The 24,785-nt window shown below is 36.4% G+C and overlaps 1 long non-coding RNA gene across 1 annotated transcript; it reads left to right on the top strand.

Moving 5' to 3' along the window:
- The first annotated feature begins 1,805 nt into the window (after positions 1 to 1,805).
- LOC121734364 lies at positions 1,806 to 7,311 on the top strand. The gene is made up of 3 exons (XR_006036709.1): positions 1,806 to 1,864; positions 5,561 to 5,565; positions 7,301 to 7,311. It is a non-coding gene; the product is annotated as an uncharacterized LOC121734364 (long non-coding RNA).
- Positions 7,312 to 24,785: the final 17,474 nt, after the last annotated feature.

The following is a 24,785-nucleotide window of genomic DNA, read 5'->3' as shown; positions in this document are numbered from 1 at the left end:
ACAAAAATAATAAATATACAAGGTGTGAGAAACAAATATAAAACTGTAGAATGTATTTGTGTCCCTTGTATACAAGGTGTAACAAAACTTGTTACTAATATTATGTGACAAAATTAAGTGATAATACTTTGAGGTGTGTACGTGTCCCTTATATATAATTCACTGTAAAAGCAACATTTTAGCTGAAAAAAAAACTTTGATAGCGCGATGCAGGATTGTGGCGCTAATTATGAGTACTACCTCTGATTATAGTAGTAGAATCAATATTCAATATACAGTTGTAGATGTATGTTTCCCGTAATTGGAGTTAGTTGTTACTAGTTATCGTTCGGTCTAATAGGTTCTTGACAGGTGAATTTAAACTTTACCTGATTTAATTCTAAGTTTAAATCGATTATGTATGTAGCCAGTGGTTTATTTAATTTAGGGTTTAGTTATTTTTGCCTGATTACGGTGAAACCAAAAGAGCAGTCCATGTGCGTTTTAACTGATGTATTTGTTTCATTTTTATTCTCTTCTTACTTGTCATAGTCTGGATCATCTTACTTGTCAGACAATCAGGTGATCAGCCTGCACTGTCCTAACCAAACTTGGAAATATGTAACATGTTTCCAACGCGGGAATCGAACCCACGACCTCCGAGTCAAGAGCCGCGCTCTATATAAAGATACAAATTGGAACATGTGAATACATATTATTAAATCACATGTTTGTTTGTTTGTACCAATCTCTGGACAGGGCAAATAATCGCGAGAGTAATACCGTTAATTGATCGCGTGTTTGTCGATGTCCAATTACTGGACAGAGTGGGAACTGTGTGTTAGCCATGTGCTCCTCTCATCATCATCAGTTTTCTGCTATAGTTGTAAAAAAATTGAGGCTGAACAAAATTTTTAAATACAACAAGGCCTTTGCATCCATTTTGGATGATTAATACATTATTTTAGCCACTCGTCAAATACTGTAGTGCCTAGGACATCCATACTAATATTATAAATGGGAAAGTATGTCTGTCTGTCTGTTACCTCTTCACGCCCAAACCGCTGAACCGATTTTGCTGAAATTTGGTATGGAGATACTTTAAGTCCCGGGAAAGGACATAGGATACTTTTTGTCTCAGAAAAATGTACGGTTCCCGCGTGATAACGAGTTGCGGGCGTCATCTAGTTAACTATATCCATATGGACAACCTTACGAACATTTAAATCATGTACCACATTAAAACCCTATAAAATGGAATAATGTATTACGAAGATAATATTTAAAGTATATGAGGCCAAATAATAATTACCATTCGATCATGATTACGTTTAGAATATTTCATTCAGCGTCTACTCGTTTCTAAAATATTGCGTATTAAAAAAATTAAAATTGAGCATTAATTAAATACCTATCTGTTTTGGCCGTTTTTTTTAGAGCTAAGTACTCTTTATGATCCTAGAAAGGTAACTGCAATTTTGCTTAGGCGATGTGTTCCGAAGCATTACAGTTTAAATTCAGTCTACCTTTAATCAAACGGGAAATACTTATATAAAATGGCAAACAGACTTATTAAATTTCTGGAGTTTCGACAAATGTAAAACGCTGTTAACATTGGTTTAATACCGTAATAATTAATAATAATATGAGAATTCCAATGTGTATTTTAACATATAGAGACTGCATCATTAAAATTTAATTAATCCAGCTCATGAAAAAGATTCGAGGGTTGTAGCAAAGATAAAATTTCAATTATCCTACAAGATAATATAAAAATGAAAACTCCTTGCGCCGTTAGAAGATATATGTACTTTAAAGTCCCCAGTACAAAATGGCCCACAGTGGCCCACTGCAGGCCATCGTGAACTGTAGACCACGATCACTTGTGTCAAACACAAAGGCTGGCTCATTACTGCCTGGTAATCCAAAGGCCATCGTCCGCCTTCTTACACCACTACCCCGTCTACACGAGGTGTAGGATAAAACTATTGTAAAGAGGCACCAGCATATTTTCACCACGTAGGCAAAACGACGTTTGTAGGATGAGTACATTATTTTATGAGTGTAAAGACTCGACGAACTCAATCGTGGCAAGTGGGGTGCTCCTGAGGGAAATCCCACTGATTTTACACCCCAAACCTTCTCGGATATAAAATTTAACATAAAGTGTCCGTAAATAACGGGAATAAAACTCAATATACTACCCAGTTTAATGGTAAACTCAGGTTATAAATCAGAAATTGGTACACTGACCCATCGATTTGAGTTTTAAGAAAAGTTAGAAAATTACCGTCGATTTTGATGAAGTTTGCCAATTTTCAATGTGTACTAGATCAGCCTTTCCCAAAGTGGGCGATTTAAGTCTGAAGGGTGTGGGACCCAGAAGAAAAAAAATGGGGGCGTTGTGTAGAGACTTGGGGTGATTTGTTTCATCAGGATGCATTTTAAATTGAAAAAATGGGGGCGCTAAAATATAATTTGTTCTTTCGCCCACTTTAGGGCGGTAGACAAAATAAGTTTGGGAACCTCTGTATTAGATCATCTTATAGGAGTATTAGGTTTAAGCCATACAAGATATTGTCCGAAACTTAGTTGCACCAACAATAATATAATGATTTATTATACGTATACTGTACGTACTTTATGGAAACTAAAGTCTTGCCCGTAGAACAAAATATATTTAAATAATTCAGCCATACCAATCACTTTAGCAGTTGAAGCGTGCTAAGATTAAAAAAGGCAGACATACAGTCGCTCTTATGATTTATTATTAACTAAAATATGTATTTATTTACTTGAACAAATCCTCGTCACAACACCGTAGAAAAACTGAACTAATTAAGAGTTATAAATAGTGGGCGGGTATTTTATTGCGTTCATTACACTTCGCGAGCGAAACGGACTGAGAATAATAACTATACTTAGAATAATAATAGAATAATAAACTCTCTGTACACTCAGAATGGCGGCTTTTAAATCACAGTATTTATTGTTTTTCATAATATTTTCTAAACAATGTCATAGTTTAGTTGTTAAAACTAGTGTCAACTCAGGGGTTCGACTCTCGCAACAGCTAAAATTTTACTTGTCAGTTTGCTTGGCATAATGCTGTATGATCACGTGACCGTCTACCAAGAATAGCCGGCTTCCATTCCAGTAATCCAATCTAGCTGGATTGCTATTGGAATAATGTAAACGGGTACTGGATTGCACTGGAGTGAAGTAAATTGCAATCCAATCTAGCACCTAGCACTAAAAGCAATCTAGCGTTGGATTGGATTATTAGATTACAAGACGATCAATTTTATTGTACAATATCATATATTCTGCAATATTATTGACCGTTAGGGTTGAAATTGAACGCGCCTTTCATTCTTATTGTCAAATAAGTTGTTCAATAAATATTGTTCAATGTTATTGTAGGTCTAGGGACCCGCTTAGAAAGGTGATACTTGCGTTCTATCGCGTTTGTTTGAAAAATACAATGCAATATGAGAATAATAATAATAAATTTTCTCTTGATACAATCCAGACAGAATCAAAGCTTAATAATGTAGGAAAAATATATAGATATCGAGGACTATAATATAAATAATTATAACTCTACCTTTGTGGTAATTGTTCATAACTGGATATCAAGATATATTTTTCATATCACGTGTTCGTAACAAATAATCGTAATATTGTAAGACTAATAAATAACTTTTGCGTAATAAATGACTAGCATTTGGCTCAATATACCCAATCAAGGCAATGAACTTACATGTTTGGGTGTTTTAGATATAAGAAATATTATAATATTAAGGGTATGTTTCACCACTTCCTGATAAGTACTTACTGGATAAGCTATCCACAACTTATCTGACAGATAAAGTATGAAGTATCTGTCAGATAAGTTGTGGATAGGATGGTAGATAGATAAGTTATGGAAGTGGTGAAACAGTCCCTAATTCTGTTATCTGTTATAGACTATAAACTAGTAAGATTTGTTTGTATTCAAACTACAGTTGCTCCAAATTAAATGAAACTTGGCACAGATGTAGAGAAGGATGTGCCTTTCGCCTCAAAAAGTACGTAAACTGAGAAAAAATTCTTTAGCTCTTAAAAAAACTTAGAAGAAGGTCCTTTTAAAATATTTAAGGCAAAGAAAATTGAGAAAAACAAATTATAATTTGGTTTTTTTGAGTGTGAGACGAGAACTTAATTATCTAACCTACATTGCTCGAGAAAAGTGAAAAAACCCGTCAAGTGCGAGTTGGACTCGAGCATGAGGGGTTCCGTTATAGACAATGACTAAAATCACGCATGGTGTTTGGAAAATAGTTATTTTCGTAGTACTTATTATATTTTTTCGCTGGTGACAGACGGATATCAAAGTTAAATTCCTTATTCTGATTTTTTACCCAAAAGTGCAAGAGGGTTATGATTTTCCACTGTGCGTATGTATAATATTTCCATTGTATTTGAGCCTCTCAATCTCAATTTCATCATAATCTATATAATATTTATATAAAACTCAAAGGTGAGTGACTGACATGGTGATCTATTAACGCACAGCCCAAACTACTGGACGGATCGGGCTGAAATTTTGCATGCAGGTAGATGTTATGACGAAGGCATCCGCTAAGAAAGGATTTTGATAAATTCCAACCCCAAGGGGTTAAAGTAGGGGATAAAAGTTTGTATATAATAATACTTCTTAATGCGAGCGAAGCCGCGGGCAAAAGCTCGTAATATATAATATATATCACACAACCGGAGCACTTTTGTCGTGCACTTTACGGAAAAACTACCACGCCTATTGATTTGTGCTCACTTCGTCACTTTGTGTGTGTCACTTTAACAGTAATTTTTATTTTTATTATGCTGATGTGTTATCATCGGTCAGTCAAGGTTTTTTTTTTTAATTTATTACACCGAGGTATTTTACAGTCTCTGATTTTGTAATATTGGTGCAAGTACAATTGCATTCTTCGCTACAAGTGTGTATTTTAATATGAATATCTTCCACGCGAGAATTTACAGTTTGGAACTGTAAAAACGACGTTTTGGAAATATTTAATGTGAGCAAATTTTGGCTACTTTCTGCAGTCCAGTCACCTCAGTCCAAGTATCCCTATAGAAAATTAAAGCTGTATCATCAGCATAGGTATATATACTTAAATATTATTACCACACAGAAAAACGACACAAGCCCTCACAAAGCTCGCCTTTTAGCTAGTTTTTTTTTATTCGGTCACTGATAATAAACTTTTGGAAACAAAACTACAGAACCCTAACAACGTAACAACAACAGAACCCGCCAGTGTTTTCGGCCACTTGACACCGCCAGCACTTGAACAGGTCAAGTCTGTAAACTTGCTGCTTTATTTTATAAGAAACCGCGCGTGTTTTTAGTTTTTTTAGAAACGTGGAAAGTAAAGGTCGTACTGTGACGTAATAGCGTTTTTCAATCAATTAATTTTAACGACCTCCGTGGCTCAGTTGGTGGGCTGTTAGTAGCTCAAGCCGGGGGTTCGAATCCCGCCGACGGAACTATAAATTTTTTAAAGTTCCTGGATCATGGATGTGTATTAAATAGTATGTGTTTTATTATAAGAAAAATCTTATTTATTATATGTATAGTATAAAAGTATTAAATATTTATTTCCGTTGTCTGGTACCCGTAACACAAGTCCTTCAGGTACTTACCACGGGGCCAGACTGACGTGGTGTGAAGTGTCCATAGGTTAAAAAATCAATTGTTAGAATCTATACTAATATTATAAATGCAAAAGTATGTCTGACTGCCTGTCTGTTACGCCTTCACGTATAAGCCGTTAACCGATTTTGATGAATTTTGGTACGCAAATACCTTAAGTCCCGGAAAGAGACATTAGACAGATTGGGAAAAATGTAGGTGTCTAACCAAACCGAAATTGGTTTCATCTGTGTCTAAAAATATATTGTGTACGTATACACTTACACAAGCATGATTGAACATGATTTCTATGAGATTAAATTGTCAACGTGCGGCACGTGCCGACTGGACGAAAAAAAAAGAGTGCTGCTGTCATGTATCACACGTCTCTTTTTACCACGCAGTGTTACTGATAGTGACATCTCTCTTGCCTTCTTCCTGTTTCTCTATTCCGCTAGGTATATTAACTTTATGGCTTTCACACGCGCCGCAGCTGGAGCGGCACCCCACCGCGGCTACTCGCGCGGATCCTTGTATTTCTACCGCGGTGATGCCGCAGAACGCGAAAGAGGCGAAAAACGCTGTCGCTGCGGCCTGCGGCGTCGTGGGTAAACAGCCTCAGTATGTGTACTCATGACAAAACACGCAAATAGCCATATCGCAAGAATTATTGTCCATAATTCAGAAAATATTGTAATTCCTCTCTGTCACCTTTTCACGTGTATGCCGCAGAAAAGATTTTGATGTTTGGTGTGAAGATATTTGTGTCCCGGAAAAGGATGTAGAATAGTTTCTATTGTGGAAAAATATGCGACAAAAGAAAGCATAATATGAAGATTTTATCAACAATTTTAATAAACTTTTTATTTTATTTATTTTTATTTATTTGGAAAACATACAGTGTTTATTAAATTATAGAAGGCTGTATAGTCTAGATACCATTTACACGTTTTCACTACTTAATTACGACAGCTTACAAAAACTTACAAAAATTCACTTATACAAAAAAATAACTTATAATAAGGTTATAGACATTTGTACTATAATGATTCAGTTATAACTAATAGATAGCATAGGTATTCATATTTATTATTAAAAGACAAACAGAGAATACCGTCAAACCAATGCTTAGATATATAAATCTTTTTGTGCCAGTAACCGTTGAGTCAAATATGTCTAAGTCTTTAGAGACAACCCTATCTAGAGAATAGACAGCCCTAATCAAATATCCCAAAATACCTACAATACCTGGGCTTAGACAAAACATAATTTAATTACGAGTTCTCTACACGATTTGTGTAAATTTATTCGTTCGGCATGAATGGAAAATGAACATTAGAATTCATTGTTTGTCTGTGTATCTGTATTTCGCTTAAAATTAAATTTGTAATGCGAACAGTATGTAGGTAAAATATAATAATAAACATGAAAATTCGAAAATATCTCTCGATTTATAACTATTATAAGTTTCTGAAATAAGTATGCAAAACATTGAACAGAACAAGTCACTGTAAATCACTTACTGTAGTAAATTACTAAAACATAATTATAGACACACGAGCTTTTGCCCGCGGCTTCGCTCGCGTTAAGAAGTATTATCTATATATATAAAACTCAAAGGTGACTGACTGATTGACATAGTGATCTATCAACGCACATCCCAAACCACTGGACGGATCGGTTTGAAATTTGGCATACAGGTAGATGTTATGGCGTGGGCATCCGCTAAGAAAGGATTTTGATAAATTCCAACCCTAAAGGGTTCAAATATAGGATGAAAGTTTGTATATAATAATACTTCTTAACGCGAGCGAAGCCGCGGGCAAAAGCTCGTTATATACAAACTTTCATCCCCTATTTGAACTTGGGGTTGGAATTTATCAAAATCCTTTCTTAGCGGATGCCTACGTCATAACATCTACCTGCATGCCAAATTTCAACCCGATCCGTCCAGTTGGACGGATCGGGTTGAAATTATATATATATATATATATATATATATATATATATATATATATATATATATATATATATATATATATATATATATATAGATAAAGACAAAAGTACATGTCAAACTGATTAGTTATTACTTATTGTATTATAATTATAAATTATAGTCTTCATACAGAACGAAACAAAGTTACTTTCACAGTAAACTCTATAATATAGGGGACCCATATTACATACCCTTAAGTATTATCAAATAGTGTTGTTACACTTTATAGACATAAAAGGCTCGTGTAACGACACATTTTAATCTAACAATGCCACATACATAAACTAACATTGTAATATACGTAGGAATTATTATATTTGAACGGTACGTGGGCGAAAACTGTTCAAATTGTACCTCGATTCTATTAATTTAATCTAAAAATAGTTTATTTAAGATTTCGATGCAGTACCGGGTGTATTAAAATATGTCGAACTAAGGTTCAACGCGTTCTGTTTGACTAAAACTCTAGAAGTCCTTAAACGTATGTTTGTCCTTTATGAAACGTTAGTTCCGAAATATTACTAATATACTATAATACGTAATATTTACAATTATAACATCCCCAGGATTCGTAATTATACGTCAATACACTGGCCGCAGAATCAACAGAATGGCGTCGATTCTTTACATCATGAGTACTGGCCAGAATACTGGACTATATTTCGTAATTTACCCCAAAATTATATTTCTTGCATCCGGTCAAAAACGGAAACGGAACGTAAGTGCGCCATCTTTATGAAACTAGTAGAGCGCTTTGACAGAGTCGCGGCGTGTCAGAGTGGGAGAGATGGAGAGGGAAACATCCCTGTACAGTCGCCAGAAAGTGAGATCAGTCTCGTTTGGGCTTCCAACTAGCCAACACGTCCCGGAACTGTCCCTAGTTTCGTTTAAGTGCTATTTGTGCTGAGTGAAGTGATTAAAGTGTGTTCTGAAGTATTTAAAGAAAGTGTAAAGTGTTCCTGTGAAGTTTCATTGTAAATTGTTTAATGGAAGTGTGTGACTTTATGAATTTTGAATAGGCGGCAAATTATAATGATACTTTATTTTTAATAAAAAGTTTATTGATAATAAAAAGGAGGAGAAGAAGAAAATGGTTCTGAGATAATGCCGGTGTTGAACGCGCTCGCAATTTAAGTGTTTGGCGGACGCCATAGTTTCAATTAGAAATTATTACGACTAATTGTCTTTTTTCATAATCTCTATTAATAGTAGAAACTTAATAAGAATTATAATAGAGAGATTATAAGGAGGTATTGTTTCGTTCTACTCTCTCTTCGCCCATCTTCCCACGCCACTGTCTCGAACCAGCACTTTACGATGGAAACCTATCCTGATAATAGTGAAGTCCTTTTATATTTATCTCTATGAAAGTACTCAATCTGGATTATAAATAATAATTACTCCCACACCGGTTTTGGTGACGGTGGCCATTTTTGTTGAAACCAGGCCAGTTACGCAGGAGCTATTTTATAGTGCCCAATCACTCTCTACTCTCTACTCAAAACACTCTCTATTTCTTTTACTCTCATAACCCAGTGGGACGGAAGATCGACACGACTGGCAGGAGATCAGGCGCAGAACCGACTTTTTTACATTCCCATCCGACGCATGGATCATCTTACTTGTCAGACAATCAGGTGATCAGCCTGAATTGTCCTAACCAAACTTAGAATTAACATATTTTTAACGCGGGAATCGAACCCACAACCTCCGAGTAAGAGCCACGCTCTTAAACACTGGACCACGAAGGCGTCTGGATCATAGCTGTATCACTGTCGAATTGAAATAGTAGAATTAGAACACTTGTTATAACTTTATTCAATGCTCACATATTCATTATGACGTGATGAATGATGATATTATTTATCTCGCTTATTTATATTGTTATTGACAAAGCTAAAATCTTATTAATTGAAACCAGAGACCAGACATACAATTTAAACCAATATAATCATAAGATTTTTAGTTTTGGTTTTGCTAAACATACAATACAGCTTGATTAACTTTAAAAAAAGGAGTAAGATTGTTTTATTCTTGTACAAGATTCATTCATGGCGCGGGAACCGTAAATTGTTCTACGATAAAAACAATTCTATATCCTTTCCTAGATTTAAAATTATTTACAATGTTAATAATAATTTAGATTAGTTCAGCGAATTAAGAAAAAGAGGTACCATACACACTTTATCATTTATAATATATAAAATTTGTGTTTCTAACTTCAATTCAAAGTTTATTTTATTTTAAATCGACTTCTATTTCTAAATAAAGGTAATGAAATTCGATCCGCAATAAAACAACAGAAACGAATCCCAGAGAAAACATTTTCAACTAACTACATTTTAGACTCAATTGAGTACGAGAAGTTTATTGTGGAATCCCCGTGCTGCAGTTAAAGAAACAAACATGGGAACAGTCAAGTGTAATTCTTTATTTTATTGTTGGCAACGGATTTTAAAAATCTTAAAAAATACAAAGAATTTCTAATAAGTTTATTTTATTAATGTGTACTTCAACCTGTTTTAGGGTTTTCCGCACGTAAGGGTGAAAACGGGACCTTAATACTAAGACTTCACTGACGTACGTTACACGTGACGTGCACGTCGACGTAGCATACCACTCAGTGCTACGTCGCTACGTACTGCTTCGTGTTGTGGAACTACGACGTAGCATGCTACTCGCTGCTACGTCACCTCGTAGCACGTCGACGTAGCATACCAATCACTACTACGTCGCTACGTACTGCTTCGTGTTGTGGAACTACGACGTAGCATGCTACTCGCTGCTACGTCACCTCGTAGCACGTCGACGTAACATACCACGCAGTGCTACGTCGCTACGTACTGCTTCGTGTTGTGGAACTACGACGTAGCATGCTACTCGCTGCTACGTCACCTCGTAGCACGTCGACGTAGCATACCACTCACTACTACGTCGCTACGTACTGCTTCGTGTTGTGGAACTACGACGTAGCATGCTACTCGCTGCTACGTCACCTCGTAGCACGTCGACGTAACATACCACGCAGTGCTACGTCGCTACGTACTGCTTCGTGTTGTGGAACTACGACGTAGCATGCTACTCGCTGCTACGTCACCTCGTAGCACGTCGACGTAGCATACCACTCACTACTACGTCGCTACGTACTGCTTCGTGTTGTGGAACTACGACGTAGCATGCTACTCGCTGCTACGTCACCTCGTAGCACGTCGACGTAGCATACCACTCACTACTACGTCGCTACGTACTGCTTCGTGTTGTGGAACTATGACGTAGCATGCTACTCGCTGCTACGTCACCTTGTAGCACGTTGACGTAGCATACCACGCAATGCTACGTCACTATGTACTGCTTCGTGTTGTGGAACTACGACGTAGCATGCTACTCGCTGCTACGTCACCTCGTAGCACGTCGACGTAGCATACCATTCAGTGCTACGTCGCATCGTATCCTAAAACATGCTACGTTTTCACATATTTTGCGTCAAACACAATTATTTGAGAAATTTCAGCAAAATCGGTTTAGCAGTTTGGGTGTAAAAAGGTAACAGACAGTCAGACACACTAGCGCATTTATAATAATATTAGAAAATGGATTACACAATTTAACTCCCAAAAAATTATCATTATCAAACGTTAAAAAGTAATCAGCTTCGACTTCAAAGTCAAATAATTAATCGTTATTGAAATACCGCGAGCGAAGTTAATTACAACTCAAAAGAAAACCAGACGAGTTCATCGGTTGATTAAATTAAAAAAACACTACCGGAATGCTTAATCCCTAGCCAATTCATAATTCAAGACTCTAGTGGTTGAAGTTGATAACTAACATTTCATAACATTAGGGAAAATACTCTTTTTTCCTTACAATTAAAAAAAACCCTTGTAACTTGCCTACATTTTATGTAATGCAAAAAATCCGTTATAGAGCAAAAAAAGGTCAAAATTGTGTTTTTTGTATTGTATGAGACAGATAGAAAATGAAGTCTTAGTAATAGGGTCCCGTTTTCACCCTTTGAATACGGTACAAAAACGTGTTTGTTTTAAAAATCTTATTTACCCACTTTATTCACTCCTGTCTTCAATTCATAATTCACTCTTTATTTTATTCATTAAACTCTAGTGGGTTTCCGCTTCGCAACTCTCTCTTGAAATTAACTTAGAGCCTTCCTTATTTCAATATGACCCCGTCACTTTACTTATTTATTCCAGACATTTTTATTGCTGCATAAAAGTTTTACCGTGTTTTAAAATTTTATAAACTTATCACGCTTATTATAATTAAACTGTGAAATCCAATGAAGTTTTAATAGTTAAGAACTTACTTTAATGAGTTTAATGGCCAAAGATATGAAATAATTCGAATTCAAACTCAAACTTTTTTATACAGAATAAATTTTTGCAAATGTTCTCTGAACGTCTACATGATGCCTACCACCGGTTCGGGAATAATTACAGAACATAAAATTATTTATGAAGATGTTGCGATAAGCTCCATAAATTTGTCAAACTGTTCATTAACTTAAAGTTTAGTAATCGTAAACGTCTTTGAGTGCCGTAAGTTTACATCAAAGAGCATAAAAAATGAGTTAAAATATGCATTGCTGAAAAAATAACCTTTCTAGGAAGTCGGTTTAAAACTGACAACATTTTTTGATAGATAAATAACTAGCCAAGTGCGAGTCGGACTCGCGCACGAAGGGTTCCGTACCATTATAGAGGAAAAAAAATCCAAAAATTTTATTTTTGTAAGTATAGGAGCCCCCTTTTAATTTTTATTAAATTTAAATTTTATTATTCATTATTAAAACATAAATACAGTTGAGTATTTTGTGAATATTTCAGGAACCTATCTATTGCTATTATTGATATAGAGCAAAAAAGGCTAATTTTTTTTTTTTTGTATGGGCTATATTTAAGGGGGGCTCCCTTAAATATTAAATTTATTTTAATTTCAGTATACATATACAACATTGTTATAGCGGAAACATATATACACAATCAGTGAAAATTTCAACTCTCCAGCTATTACCGTTCTTGAGTTACAGCCCGGAGACAGACAGACGGACAGACAGACATCGAAGTCTTATGAATAGGGTCCCGTTTTCACCCTTTGGGTACGGAACCCTACAAAAGGCTTGTTAACATAAAAACGATTATGATATTCTATGGAAAATTGCCTTGTTGGTTCCTACTGACCTTTTCGGCGAAGTTTATTATCCAGGGTTTCCATTGTCTGGAATTTCCAATTCACGGCGTGGTTTTGGTGACGATAAACAAATCCTGTAAATGACAAATGAAATCCGTATTCCTCGCAAAGTTTTTTCACGCAAATAAATAACGTAGACAAAATAAAATCGCTATACGCTGCCTTAAGATTATGTTTCAAGGTCTAAGTTGGGGATACCATGTGCACAGATTTTGAAGGACTTACAATGAATATAATAGTTTCCTCTGAGCCATTGTGACCATTAAGTGATTAACGACGTTGATCGCTTTGATCAGGGGATCCGTTTGGCCCTAATTTATTATAAAAATTGATTTAGTTCTATATCACTTATCGTGGAAGAATCGTGCTTTGCGTACCCGAGCTGGTTCAACCTAATAATATCGTTTGGAACACCATAGAAAAATAAATTTAACCCCTCTGGTATTCCAAGTGAGCATCAGTACTAGTACGGGAGCCCTAGAACAATTTTTGACGTGATGGTCCTAAAATATGGATTGTTCAATTTACAGGACAATGTTACTCTTAAATTAAGTAACTATTAATCTATCAATGTACAATAAATCTACTTGTTAGGGTTCCGTTTTAGGGTTCAGTAGTCAACCAAGTTTTGTTGATTACAGAACCCTATAACGGAACCCTAATATACAAAAAATCAGCTCGTTAGGGTTCCGTTATAGAGTTCTGTAATCAACAAAACTTGGTTGACTACTGAACCCTAAAACGGAACCCTAACGAGCTGATTTTTTGTATATTTATAGATTAATAGTCATATAATTTAAGAGTAATATTGTCCTACAAATAGAATAGTCCATATTTTAGGACCATCAATTCAAAGTATGAAATCCTTTCTATCTCTGTTAGCTGCCACTTTCGAGATTTTTCGCAAAAAAAAAAAAAGATGTCAATTTCCTTATCAAAATGAAGCTACTCACAAAAATTAACTTGATAGTAATAAAAAAATTGTTCTAGGGCTTCCGCACTAAACCGGAAATCACCAATATTATATATATGTATACGAGCCATACTTTGGCACGAATGGGCCGGCTCGACCGGAGAAATACCACGTTCTCACAGAAAACCGGCGTGAAACACCGCTTGCGCTGTGTTTCGCCTGAGTGAGTTTACCGGAGGCCCAATTCCCTTCCCTATCCTCCCCTATTCCGTTCCCTTCCCATCCCTATCCTCTCCTATTCCCTTCGCTTCCTTTCCCATCCCTAGCCTCCCCTATTACCCTATTCCCCTACCCTATTGCCTCTTAAAAGGCCGGCAACGCACCTGCAGCTCTTCTGATGCTGCGAGTGTCCATGGACGACGGAAGTTGCTTTCCATCAGGTGACCCGTTTGCTCGTTTGCCCCCTTCTTTCATAAAAATAAATTATGTTATAAAATCTGTAGTCCTATTAAAATTACTAATGTATTATGTATATTTCTTGTTTCACAGATTACACTCCTTGTTATTTATTCTGTCTGCTCTCACGCCCGAGAATAATTTATGTGACAAATTCGTAATTAAAATAATTAATTCAAAAAGAACCAGAGTGTTTCTTACAAATGTAAATTAACGACGTTAATTATATTTTATACTCTTTGTTTCTAATGTCATCTCAGTATGGTCACCCCATTTCGTAAGTTTATTTGGAATTTTGTAGACAAAACATGTTATTTACAGAATATGCGTACGCAACGGCGTTTATTAAAATGTTACACTTTATTTAATTTCAAAGAGAGGCCTTGTGTTACATGTAACACGTAATTTTCCTAAAAACCAAGACCCAAATAATTCGTCGCTTTAACTTGACTTTCAGTTGACTTTTACTTATTTAAATGAGTCGTCTTAGTACACAACATGAAGTTTGGATTACTAAATCAATACAACAAGGCTATTCAATCCATACTTACAAACTAATATTATAAATGTGTGTCTGTCTATCTGTTATCTCATCACGCCCAAATCGCTTACCGACTATGCTGGGTATGGAGATACATTGAGTCCCGGGAATGGACTTAGGATACTTTTCATCCCGAAAGTAATATACGGTTCCCGTGCGATAAATGAATTTTGACGCAACGGTGTTGTGGGCGTCTGCTAGTATGCTATAATAAGCAAATATTTTACATAATATTATACATTTTCCAAATAAATCACTGTATCTTTTAATCCTTCGATCGTGGATTCTTAGAAATCTATTGTCTCTATTGTGTTTTGCTCACCGGTGAGCTTATGGGGCTTGATGGATTAAAAAACCTGCAGCAAATTTTAATCCGTTTCGTTGTGTTGTGTTAAATATCTAATCATTTTAGAAGTTACGGACAGCGGGAAGCGACTATGTTTTATTATATAATATGTGGCGTATTAGCTGGTATTACGTAGAGGTGCCATGTTATATTTCAGTATTACTAATAGTGTGTTCATTAGTTGTCATAAGCCTCTTTTAACGAGGGAAGATAATTCTCGTTTATTTGCGCGGCGGAATTGGTTTTGTGAGAGCGGATTCCAGTGGTGCAATTATGATAAAAATTGAATAACCAATTATGAGACTTTGACGACCTCTGTGGCTCAGTGGTGAGCGCGTTGGTAGCTCAATCCGGGGGTCGCGGGGAACAAAAAGTTTTCAAAGTTCCTGGGTCATGGATGTGTATTAAATATGTGTATCATATAATAAGAATCTAAAATGTATGTATAGTATAAAAGTATTAAATATATTTCCGTTGTCTGGTACCCGTAACACAAGTCCTTCAGGTACTTACCACGGGGCCAGACTGACGTGGTGTGAAGCGTCCATAGATAGTATTATTTTATTATTATTATTATGAGAAAACATTGCTGAAGTATTAAAAATTAAATAAAACACATTCTGTCCGTGATTTTTGCATGACGGTTAAATTACATTTTAATAAGTAGTCAAGACATTTTTTCGGCTTTCTCCGTGTTAAGGCTGATACATACATACATACATACATAGTGGTTCAGAGCTCGGCTCTTGACTCGGAGGTCGTGGGTTCGATTCCCGCGTTGGAAACATATTATTTCCAAGTTTGGTTAGGATAATGCAGGCTGATCACCTGATTGTCTGACAAGTAAGATGATCCATGCGTCGGATGGGCATGTAAAAAGTCGGTTCTGCGCCTGATCTCCTGCCAGTCGTGTCGGTCTTCCGTCCCACTGGGTTATGAGAGTAAAGGAATAGAGTGCCCTTGTATACTGCGCACACACTTGGGCACTATAAAATTACTCCTGCGTAGCTGGCCTGGTTTCAATGAAACCGGCTACCGTCACCGAAACCGGTGTGGGAGCTATTATTATTATTAAGGTTGATACATACAGGTTTTCCGCATACGGCATACTCTTTCCGGATTCGTTTGCCTATTCGGAAGTCCGAATGCATAAAATCAGTAGAAAACACATTATCTGGCTCACATGTTCGCATTTTTCCGAACGGAACGAAATACGCAAGTATGTACGTTTCAAGTGCAAGCCGGCACGTTCGCGTGTGAAATAAAACGAACGCTTGCGCTAGTCTCACGGAATTTCAAATCGAAATTCTACATTAGGAAATCGCATACGAAATACGTGTCTATGCGGCCAGCCTAAATAGTATCTCTGGCGTACATATTTTCATCTCGTGTTAGACTTTAGAATTTTGTATAAACTAGTAGATGGAAAATGGAAATGTATCTACTAACAATTTACGAAACTTCCGATATCTATATATAATATATCTATATCTATATATTATATAAAACTCAAAAGTGACTGACTGACATGGTGATCTATCAACGCACCGCGACCGCCCAAACCACTGGACGGATCGGGCTGGGCATGCAGGTAGATGTTATAACGTAGGCATCCGCTAAGAAAGGATTGTGATAAATTCCAATCCCAAGGGGTTCAAATAGGGGATGAAAGTTTGTATATAATAATACTTCTTAACGCAAACGAAGCCGCGGGCAAAAGCTCGTTTCTTAATAAAGTAGACATTATAAAACTAACACTTGTGCGAAGTTTTTTATGTCTGGCTCTTGCGTCAGCTTGTGCGTTTATCAATTAAATTTGCCTTTTATAAATAGAGAGACAAAGTACTAAGTTGAATATTTTATTTCCTTTACAGCAGGTGTGATCGAAGACAAAACCGGGAAACCGCATATTTTGAACTTTTTTACCAGGTGATAAGGTTGAAAGTTGGTAAACTAGATATGTATTCGACTATACATAACTTAATACACACGGAAGAAGCTATTTTTAGAAAATTACACCGGAATCTCACGTACGGGAGCACGGGCGTGGAAATAAATTTAATTCACCCCATTACCCTAAAGGGACAATATGTTGAACATCAGCATTACTTGATACAGCATAATGTTTCCTAGGCCCGAGATTAGAGAATCATTAGATGTGCCTGTAACAATTTATGCGATTTTCTGATGTTTTTGATTGCAGTTTATTTTTTCAATAGAGTTGTTGATTGGTCTGTTGACGTTTGCCATTCGAAAGTTATATCTCCCATTTACCAAAATCCGTTCAGTGACTTAAGTGTGAAGATGTGACAGACAGACAAGCACATTTTGCAAAACATGTTTGTCTGTGCGTGGACTGTAGAAGCAAATAATAGTAAAAAGTATTTCCAATTCTGACTGGACATTTTCGAAAGTGTACTTCCTAATCGATTTGAAAATAAACCATTTTTCATTTCAGTATCCAAAAAATAAAATAAAACCTCGTAAGAAATAATCAATAAACTCATTTTCTATTATGTAACAATTAATCTAGAATTCTTGTTCAATATATAAATAAACTATTTCGAGCCTTGTAAAATTCCTTTACATAATTTTCTGGTTATGAATTTGGTTCGAATAATTCAGAGACTGTAATAAGTATTTTCTCTAATCTAAATTCCAAAGCCGTAATATAATATTAGATTGCAATTACTGTTTAAATCACGCATTAATAAATTATATTATACTATAATATGTCCCCCGTAACTCCGTTTATTGCGCGAAATTCATAAGGCACTTTGCAGACGACGGGGCCATAGTAAAAGGAGGGGAAGTAAGTTATCTTCATACAAACCGCACGCGGTTTGTATGTGTGCGCCATAGTATCAATGCGTCGCCTCACGCACACTTAATAAAATCTCAGGGTGGATTCGCGGTGTACCAGTCGGGTACCTTTTACTATGACGGGGCGGGGTGAGCCGGTCAATTTCGATGTCTGCGGCTGCCCGCGCCGCGTACACAAAGCACACGTCGTCTGCGTTACTGCATGTAAACTGGTTTGTGTGATCCATGGCCGGCAGCCGTGGACATGCGCTGCCAGTGCCCGCCGAGCACCTGTGGCGCGGTCTTTTTGCCCGCCGTGTGTGTTGGTAATAATATAGGATTCCCTTAAAGGCTATCGTTCGTGCCGAAATTGACCGGCCCGCGGCCGCCCCACCCCGTCGTCCGCAAAACGCCTTAATCGTGTGGGAACCATAAATTGTTTCGGGATAAACAGTATCCTATATATTATGTTTGATTTGGATACTATTCCTTTGTCCGGGATCAAAGTATCTTCATACTAAATTTCAGCTAAATTGGTTCAGCGGTTTGGGTGCGAAGAGGTAATAGACAGACACACTTTTGCATTTATAATATTAGTATGGATTATTCTAATAGTAAATTACTAAGGAACATTACTTAATACATAATCTCATTATATTTTTACGAAGTAATATTGGCCGACATTAACGCAAAATTTCGACTATGCTGTAATCTTTGGAAATATTTTTGTCACGTCTCCAGGCGCTCTAGGTCTAAATTATCGCCCTATTTCACGACCTTTAGGGTCCAGGGTGGACTTTTATAAAATACCGACATTTTCATTAAAGTCCTGTTCCCGCCGCTTCTGCAGGCGCCATTTTAATTGTTTCCAGAATTTGAACAAACATTGGTTTAGATCGTTGATTTGATTTGGATACTATTGCAATTAATATAGTAGAGAACTGCGAATAATGAATATTATAGAAAAGTAAGTCAAAAAAGTGGTTCCACGACGAAATTTAAACCTAGATGTGCATTTTGTGGAACTTTCGTACTTTCAGTTGGTCGCCAACACTCAAAATTGAGTGGTCATAATATAATTTTCGTTATCCTACGTTTTTTATAACAGGCAGACAATTCGATGGTAGAGAAAAAAAACTGTGCTATTGTTATAATATTATTATCACAAAAATTGCTAATTTTACTTTGCTATTGACTACAAAAAAATCAAGTAGGTACACGTTTTATTATAACATTTTGTGGTAAAAACTCAAAACATTAGTTCTTATACTTATAATTCTACTCTTATAATTTTGCAGTATAATAATTATGCGATAATACGTAAACCATCGTAAAATGATAAAGCGTTTTATACGTGGGAGAGCCATGCTTCGGCACGAATGGGCCGGCTCGACCGGAGAAATACCACGTTCTCACAGAAAACCGGCGTGAAACAGCGCTTGCGCTTTGTTTCGCCGAGTGAGTGAGTTTACCGGAGGCCCAATCCCCTACCCTATTCCCTTCCCTACCCTCCCCTATTCCCTTCCCTTCCCATTCCTACCCTCCCCTATAACCCTATTCCCTCTTAAAAGGCCGGCAACGCATCTGCAGCTCTTCTGATGCTGCGAATGTCCATGGGCGACGGAAGTTGCTTTCCATCAGGTTTTATCAGGCTGGTTTGCCACCTTATTTCATAAAAAAAAAACATTCAGACATTTCGATGGTAGAGAAGAAAAAACTGTGCGATTGTTAAATTATTATCACAAAAATTGCTAATTTTACTTTGCTATTGACTACAATCTATACAAGTTTTATTATAATATTTCTTGGTAAAACCACAAAACTTTAGTTCTTATACTGTTATTGCTGTTGCAGTATAATAATTAAGCCAGAATACGTAAACCGTCGTAAATTAACCGTCGTCGTCTTTAGGTTATTCTTCCCCTGCACTCAATCTACTTTTAGATTTCTATTTTATTCCAGAAACATAAGATAACGTTGTTCCACAAAATTACAGAGTCACAGAATCCAAGTTTTCTCGTATACGTAATATTGAGTCTAGTGGAAATTTGAGCTGGCTATATTTTAGCTGTGCGAGTATAAATGAAGTCTTTGTTGTAGGGACATGGAAAAGGCGGGCTTTACTCAGATAACGGCAATGGTTCATTAAGGATCAGTTACACGTTTCTGATTTGCAGGCAAAATGTAATAAATTAATAGTTTGCCTTACCTTACCTATCTTTTTTAAATTAAATCAGATTTTCAGATTTAAGCTATTGCATTTAATAGCTTTTATCGCGGGTTTTGGGCACGGTGACCGAATCGAGAAATTCCGTAACGAAAAAAACGCCCTCACTACGACCGAAACAGCAGTGCGGCGTTGCGGTTTTATCGTCGTTTCAGTTCGGCAGATTTCGGCACGGTGTTTGAGTGAGAGTTTGAGACGTATGGGAATTATAATTGCATAAGTTGATAAAGAATGCCATGCAATAGCTTTACCGCGGCAGTCCCCGAGTGCCAAACGTATTTTTTTCTAATTAAATTTCTTACCATTCATAGGCTTTGGAGCAAAAGAGGATAGTGACTCTACAGTTGCGAGAGACAGACAGAGAAAAGCATTTTCGCCACAATAGAAAGAGAGGAAGGTATTACTTCCTCCTCTACTGCGTGCCGGTGGTCTACTCCTCGTTTTTCATACAAATTGTCAATGTCATGTATCGTATTTCGACAAAAAAAATATTATAATAACGTCAGCGGGGCTAAAATGGTCGCTTTGGAGAATCATAATATTATGAATCATAATATGATTCATTTTTTAATAATCACAAAATGGTCACTATGTTTCACAATTCGTACTAATTTGATATTCGTCAGTTTGACAGTTTTGACAATTCATTTGCTGAATTGATTGAGAGGAATTGCTAATTTTTAAATAAGAAGAAGAAGAAGGAATTGCTAAATGTGACCATTTTAGCCCCGCAGGTTATCCAAAAAAAACCAACACAAACCATGCTAATATTATAATTAATGTGAAAGTGTGTCTGTCTGTTATCTCCTCACGTCCAAACCGCTGAACCGATTTTGCTGAAATTTGGTATGGAGATACTTTGAGTCCCGGGAAAGGACATAGGATAGGTTTTATTCCGGAAAAATGTATGATTCCCGAACAATAATCGAGAAACGCAAAGGAGTTGTGGGCGTCATCAGCTAGTAGTTAATTATTCCGAGAGTGGAATATGTTTTATGTTATTTCATAATGTATGCTAAATCACGCAATTATGACACAAAATATAATGAATTTTCTGCTGTTGGGTAGCGATAATGTTTTGTTTATTGTTCTTTGTAAAACAATTGTCACAACAAAACATTTTCTACGCGTATTTGAAATGTCTACATGGCGCTTCTCATGATATTATTTTATAATACTAAGGTTGTAAATACAAAACATAACAGGCTTTACTTCAAATATTTTCATAATATGGCCCTCAATTGTTTTTTTTTTAGAAAACTGCCTAGAAATTAATCTCCTACCCCTGGTTATTTTTTTTCGTTGAATTTACTGGTTCGGGTTCTCTAAGAAATTCTCCAAAACACACACAAACTAATTTTATGATCTACAGAAGTCCAAATATACTACATCTACGACTTAAATCAAGAACAAGTCTCAATCAAACAGCAACTGTAAAATGAAGACGTGTCGGTTGATTTTCGCGTGCTGTAACGCGTGTCACTAATATAATTGTGGGCAGAATTTGTTTTTCTTTTTCTCATCAGCCAGCCTTTATCTTATCACTAAATCGTTTGTATTACGTCAATCTTTTCATTACGGGAGACCAAAGGCACCCAGAGTCCTTGAGTTAGGGACAACAATCGAAATACCATACTATGGAAGAGTGAATAAAGCAAGAAAATGGTTCCACGAATTAATACACATATTGTATACATTTTAATTGGTTATTATACTCAGCAGGCTGATTTCCATCTTGCGAAAGGTAAGTAACAGGCGTTTGATAGAAGATATTGAACATCTGCTGCCAGTCAGAAATTTTGCATACTTATGAAATTTTTTACAGACGGCTGATAATGTGCAATATATTATTATGCTGTTAAACACGTCTTGTTGCTTACCTGTCGCAATATGCCGCATAATCGCTATGTTTGTCGCTCAAACAATTAACTAGCTACGTACTGTTTACTGTGTATGTCAGTAACTTACCCGTATTCGTAATAAAATATCTTGAGCGATATTTGATTGGTCCAATCGTTCGATATCGTTCTATAGGATAATATTTCGATGGGTACAACCCTAAATCATTAGAGCGCATCCTACCGAATAAGAGACGAAAACAGATTAGATGGCAAATGTTTTTTTTTGTGAAAAAGCGGCGTTGTGGATTTCAATTGAACAAAATAGATGTTAAGCTCGCGTATATATAACCCGTTGTTTTAGAACAAAACATAACAAGCCGAAAAAACTTCACTCTTTCTACCGCGCGATGACTTTGCATGCCTACTCCTGCTATTTCGTTTACACTCTTGGCGGTCCTTCGCAACCCGTTATTTTTTATGACAAAACAAGCGTTCATTACGAAACAATCTAGCGGGGTGGTCGTTTGACGTCGTTTGGGCGGGCGGCTCGTTGGGCAGATTACCCACATTAGCCCAGATCCCTGGTCATTCACGACATGGATTCGAACTCATCATCATCATCGCTGGTCATCTATACTTGCCACTAAAAGTCATGTCACTGTAAGTTTTTTCTGCAGACACAAAGACAAAGCGACAGGCTTAAAATCAAAATCTGTCGCTATTTCTATTAGTTCAGGCTCTACACTAAACATAAATACATTGAGATACTAAAAGCATAAATACAATATGTTGACAGGTTCAGCTTAGACCGCAACGTGATGCGTAGATGCCGTGAAATGCATAATATTTTCTAAATAAACATGGAATGGACAGATTTCAATGTAAATTTCATGACGTCTCACGAAATTAAAGTATGTCAATTCATGACAAATTTAGAAATGCATCTCATGAGTCATGGCATCTACTCGTCGCGTGGCGGTCTGAGCTGACTCTAGCCGTAGACGTGTCAAACTAAAGATATGTATAATAGTATTCTTCATTAATTTTTTTGGTTCAGATTATCTCTCTTTCCTTACATAAAAGTTACTATTTAACTCACAATTAACAAATAAACCGTCAACATCTACATACAGTGATTAAGCGTACAACTCATTTTTTCAATAACTTTGAAAAACATTCAAATTAACGAGACACGACGAGTAAGAAGACAAAGAGCCGTATGAAATTTCATTTTTCCACTTTAAATAAATAAACCCGTTACGAGAAAAATTTAATTAAAATAAATGAACACAGCTAATTAGCTTATTAATAAAACAAAGGGCCGCTTAGACTGGTAGCAATTCATAAAAACGTTCTCCTTGGGAAAATTTTATTTCATTTATAAACGAACCGTTACCCGCACTTTCAACACAAACATTGGTATTTACTATTCGGATGAAATATAGAGCATTTTTAAGGTTCCGTAGGTGAAAACGGGAGCCTATTATGGGTACGCAATATTTATTTACAATTTGTCCATGTACCATCGAGGAAGTTGATTCCTATGCAATTGACAGAACAACGTTATTTGGTCGAATATGTCAATTCAATGTTAATTGTGATCTGTTAGCTGGGTTTGACGTAACGCGACTAAACTACTTACGTCCCCGATTTGCATAGGAAGCAACTTCTCTGATAGTACATACGTCCGTTTGAATACAAGCTAGTCGCAGTAAGTTTGTTTGTAGGCTTCACTGCCTTCCTATCCACCTGTCACCAGGCTGTATCTCAATAATTGTAATGACTGTCATTTGTTATTACTGTTGTTACGACAAGGTGTAACGAAACTAAGTAATAATACTTAAGAGCAGGAGTCACCAATTAGTTTCGCTCGGGGTCCATTTTAAGAAATGAAATGCCCTTCGCGGTCCGCACGTTTTATAATAAAAAAAACATTTATGAAGACGACACGACGACGACGACGACGAAACATTTTTTGACGACCTCTGTGGCTCAGTGGTAAGCGCGTTGGTAGCTCAAGCCGGGGGTCGCGGGTTCGAATCCCGCCGACGGAACAAAAAGTTTTCAAAGTTCCTGGGTCATGGATGTGTATTAAATATGTGTATCATATAATAAAAATCTTAAATATATGCATAGTATAAAAATATTAAATATATTTCCGTTGTCTGGTACCTGTAACACAAGTCCTTCAGGTACTAACCACGGGGCCAGACAGACGTGGTGTGAAGCGTCCATAGAAAAAAAAAAAAAAAAAAAAAAAAAAAGAAGAAGAAGAAAGGTAATTACGGAAATTACAAAGGTATTTATTTACATATCAATGAGAAAAGAGACAATTTTATTGCTTGTTTGGAGTGAAATTTGTGCAATTTGAAATTAAATCCTGGAGATGTTCATCAGTAAGTCGAGACAGAAATAATTTATTTTTAACGAAGTTCATCTTCGAAAATACTCGGTCTTCATACAATGGGTCGGCGGTCCGGATGCGGACCGCGGTCCGCCATTTGGTGGCCCCTTACTAAGAGTGTGTATGTGTTCCTTATATAGAGTGCACTATGAAAGTAGCAGCGCTGAAAGAGTAACTTTCTTATTACCCTAAAGTATTATCACTTAGTTTTGTTACACCTTGTATCATATGTGTTTGCAAACAAATGTTTTTTTTTTCAGTTTTTTCTTTTCTTATTGATAAGTTGTTGATAAATAACGGCAGCTAGTCAATCCTACGGAACCCTTCTTGCGCGAATCCGACTTGCACTTGGCTGGTTTTTATATTAAATTTTTTGCATTAACTTTGCA

The sequence above is a fragment of the Aricia agestis genome, chromosome 15 (assembly GCF_905147365.1).
Source record: "Aricia agestis chromosome 15, ilAriAges1.1, whole genome shotgun sequence".
Taxonomy (NCBI): domain Eukaryota; kingdom Metazoa; phylum Arthropoda; class Insecta; order Lepidoptera; family Lycaenidae; genus Aricia; species Aricia agestis.
This window is presented reverse-complemented; position numbering and strand designations above follow the sequence as displayed.